The sequence below is a fragment of the Lynx canadensis genome, chromosome X (assembly GCF_007474595.2).
Source record: "Lynx canadensis isolate LIC74 chromosome X, mLynCan4.pri.v2, whole genome shotgun sequence".
Lineage (NCBI taxonomy): Eukaryota > Metazoa > Chordata > Mammalia > Carnivora > Felidae > Lynx > Lynx canadensis.
The window spans coordinates 73,116,184-73,120,757 of NC_044321.2; the positions used below are offsets into that span (position 1 = coordinate 73,116,184).

At 39.4% G+C, this 4,574-nt stretch overlaps 1 pseudogene; it reads right to left on the minus strand.

Annotated features, from left to right (window-relative positions):
• Positions 1-902: 902 nt before the first annotated feature.
• Positions 903-1,394, minus strand: LOC115507341 (annotated as a pseudogene).
• Positions 1,395-4,574: the final 3,180 nt, after the last annotated feature.

The following is a 4,574-nucleotide window of genomic DNA, read 5'->3' on the forward strand; positions in this document are numbered from 1 at the left end:
CTTATCACATTACATAATTATAGTACAATATTATCTATATTCAGTATAGCGTGCAAAGATTTCTATGGCTTATTTACTACTTGTTACAAGTTTGTATTCTTAAATACCATCAATTTCAACCCCCTCCAATCCTTTGGTAACCACCATTTTACTCTCTCTCTCTCTTTTTCTTAAATGTTTCACTTTTTTAGATTTCACATATAAGTAATATTGTACAGTACTTGTCTTTCTTTGATTTATCATGCTTAGCATGATGTGTTTAGGGTCCTTCCATGTTTTTACAAATGACAGTATACACCCCTTTCTCATGGCTGAGTAATATTTCATTATGTTTAAGTGCCACATCTTTGTTACCTATTTATTCATTGATGGGCATTTGGGTTATTTCCATATCTTGGCTATTGTGAATAGTGCTGTAGTAAACATGAGAGTGCATATATTATGTCAAAATCCTGCTTTCATCTTTTTGGATATATACCCAGAGGTGGAATTGCTGGATCATATGATAGATCTATTTTTAATTTTTTTGAGAAGCCTCCCTATTGTTCTCCATAATGGTTAAACAAATTTATGATCCTACCAACAATGTGTATGTATTTTTTTTAAAAGGCCCACACCTGTTGCCTCATCTTGATAATAGCCATTCTAACAGGTGTGGGATGATATCACATTGTGGTTTTGATTTTGTTGTTGTTATTATTGCTGTTTAGTTTTTAGTTCATATTCATAAACTTAACTCTGCAATCCAGCAAGACTTAGAGGGGAATAAAGAAACTATTGAACCTATAGAACTGCAGTGAAAGCACAAAGATTATAGGATATTTCAAGCAGATGGGGGTGAAAGGGTGCTCTCCTGAGCTACAGAAGGAATGGTTGTGGGAATAAAACACAAGTCAAATTTATTAGAGTTGTCTATAATCAGCAATAGTGATATTCTTGCTGGTCTTGCCATTCCTGGACCCAAAGAGTTTCATGGCTTCCATTATATTCATGCCCTCTTTCACCTTGCCAAAGATCACGTGCTTATCGTCCAACCACTCAGTCTTGTCAGTGCAGATGAAAAACTGGGAATCATTTGTGTTGGTTTCAGCATTTTCCAAGTATAGATGCCATGGCCTGTATGCTTCAGCATGAAATTCTCATCATCAAATTTCTCACCATAGATGGACTTGCAGCCAGTGCCATTATGGCATGTAAAGTCACCATTCTGACACATAAATCTTGGGATAGTCCTGTGAAAGCAGGAATCTATAACCAAATCCTTTCTCTCCAGTGCTCAGAGCATGAAAGTTTTATGTTGTCTTTGGAAATTTGTCCTCAAACAGCTCAAAGAAGATACAGTCCAAGGGCTTGCTCACCATAAGGAGGTCAAAGAACACAGTGGGGGTGACCATGGCTGGATGGCGCAGGGAGCTCCAGGGTGGTGGGCATCTGCAAGGCCTCATTGTTGTTTTCATTTTCATTTCCCTGATGATGAATGATGTTGAGCATCGTTTCACATGCCTGTTGGCCATTTTGATGTCCTCTTTGGAAAAATGTCTATTTAGTTCATCTGCCCATTTTTTCTTGGATTGTTTGTTATTTGTTATTAAGTTGTATGAGTTCTTTATATATTTTGGATATTAGTTCCTTATCCAATGTATGGTTTGCAAAAACTTTCTCCCATTCTGTAGGTTGTCTTTTTGTTTTTGACTGTTTCTTTTTTTGTGCAGAAGCTTTTGAGTCTGATATAATCGTTTTTTTTTTTTAATTTAGCCATTTCTTGATATGGAAGAATTAATGTGATTTTTGCCTAAAGCTTTGTTTGCCAAGAATAAAAACGAAGCAAAATAAAGAATTTACAAAAATCTATGTAGGTTATGATATGCACAATTTGACTAAGATTTGAATCTATAGTCAATTGTTTAATTTATGAATGCATGACAAATTTCAAATTTTTAGTAAATAAATGCTCTTATGCTGGAAGTCTAACAGAAATCTTTTGTAAACTCACTATAGCTATGGTAAGCCTGTTTCAGAAATAAGCCAAAACCTTTTTTGTTTGCTTGTACTTGTTTTTTTTTTTTTTAAGGAAGATGTTACCTTAGGTTCTAAAAATGAATTATGAAACATGTCTAAAATCAAGAAAACCAGAAAGTAAAATTTTGAACATGGCATTTGTCTCAAATTAGAATTTTTGTTTTTCATAATACATTGCCTTAGACAAGAAAACTGGGTTTGGGAGTAGATAAAAATAGGAATGGGCTGAACTGAAATAAATAATCACCTTTAGGGCATCCTTAGGGCCTACCTCCCTTAGTGCATTTGCTATTTAAAAGCAAACATTTTAGATGGAAGCCAGATTCCGGGTCCAGAGTTGGAGGTTTTAGGAAGCCAAGGTGCAGCGCACAGTGCGGGGGCCTATGGGGAGGGGCAGGCTCCTGAGGAGGGAGGTTTGGGGTCTGCTGGGGGTGGCGAGTGGCCAGTGTGGGGGTGGGGGTAGTGTCAGGTGTTGGTGAGCACAGCGACCAGGTTCCATGTGGCTGCAGATGGCCTGGGCTGCAGGGCCTTGGGTGGCTGCTGCCACTACTGCTGATCTTGGGCGCAGAAGGGTGAGGGTGCCTGCCACTGGAGGGGGTGCCACTTGCCAAGGTTGCCTGACCTCCACGAGCTGACAGCTTCCTGCCGGATTTTTCTCCTCACTAGATTATGAGGTCCTTGAAAAAAGGAATAGTGAAAAAAAAAAGAAAAAGAAAAAAAGAATAGTGTTTTACTCATCTTTATAAGTCCCAGTGTCTAGCACAGTTCCTGGTACATAGTTTAAGCCGAATATTGGGACTTGGCCACTGCTTCACCACGGTCTGATACTAGTAATAACCACAGTGGAAGGTCACAGTTACAGGTAACTTTCTCTAGTGCCAAACCAAATATAAAAAAAGAACTGATTTGGAACAGCAATATATACAGAAGTAGTTGTAGATGGAGAAATTAAGAAAACAGAAAAATCCAGTAGTTCTTCTAATCCAAAATAGGATGAACAGCTAACTATAAATGTGACCCCATAGATTACATTGGGATTTTGAGTTTGGAGTCATTATACTTTAAAGGCAGACACTTTATTAGGAAGAGCAACAATTGATCTGAAGCAAGCTCTGTTAATACACAATGGAAAATTGGAAAGAGTGAAAGAACAATTAAATCTTTCTTCGAAAAACAAGAATGGCATACTGCAAACTGGTGAATTAATAGCTGTGCTTGATGGACTGGCAATTGCGCAAGAAAATCTAATAAAGTGCAGCTCATCTCCAACCACAGAAGTACAGAAAAGTGATGATGCCTTACATGAAAATGAAGATGCTTTGTTACAGAAACAGGCTAGAATGCTGGCCGACAAACCAAGCGGCACTCGGAGATCTTGGTGGATTGGAGATTTATTTAACACCGGCGGGATCAGAGAAGACTGTTTCTCCAAAGATCTGAGCCCCAAATGCGAGAAGAAAGGGTAATTTATAGTTATCAGCCTCCATATTTGTGTGTGTGTTGGGGGGGGGTTGCATGCACAGCAAACAAAGAAAGAAGAACCCGGAGGACGGGTCTATAAGCTAGAGGCCACAGTTTGTTTTAGCCCAATCAGCCATCTTTGGTGTACTTTATCCACTTCTCCAACATTCCCCCCCTTTGATGCCTTAAAAAAAAAAAAAAAACTTTTAGTAGGCATCACCTTTCAGTTTTACAGTTTGGTACTCTCGGAAGACTAAGATATATGCAGTATTTGGTGAGCAACAGGGTTTTCAATAAAACGTACCATGGCATTCATCATACAGGGGCCTATGGATACAAGTAAAATTATGGAGAGGAGGGGCCCCACCAGGGCAGGAAGCCAGGATGCCAAATCCATGAGATTCCATCCTTTCCATTGACTGATACTTTCCTGTTGTCTACCTTGATTTTTTTCCTTGAGTTCCTTAACCTTAGTTGTAACTATTCCTGAATGGTTTACAAAATAGCAACATTCCTCCCTCAGAAAGATGCAAGTCCCTCCTTTTTCTGAAGTGAGGAGGTCGAGGGCTTGCCTATTTTGGAGGGTCACTGCTGCTAGAGAATTTATTTGGCTTTGTAAGGTTACCAGAGAATCTGCCACCCATTCCATGTCTTCATTTAGCTCTTGAGGTATAGTCCTACAGATGAACCTATGCCCCCTATTCCTGTTCCTATTCCTGTCACAATTCATGCTCCAATCAGAACGGGTAGCAAGACTGCCCGTTTAGCCCAGGACTTGGGGCTAAAGGCTGTTAGCAGCTGATATTCAGTGTATACGGATATCTCTGGGGTTAGGAAGATGGAATAACATATCTGAGTCCTGTTGGCTTCTAAGCATTGGTAGGCCAATTTAAAACACAGATAGAACACCCCCAGGGGTTGAACATACAGTTGTATTTCTCTTTAAGGTTATATTTCTTCCACATAGATAAGTACCGTTCATACCTTCAGGGACTGTACAGATTAGATTGTCGGGATTTGTGAGATGGACCCCAGTGGCCAGGGGTCCAATTAAGACAGAAGTGTTGGTTTTGAGATTTTCAGGAGCTTCCCAG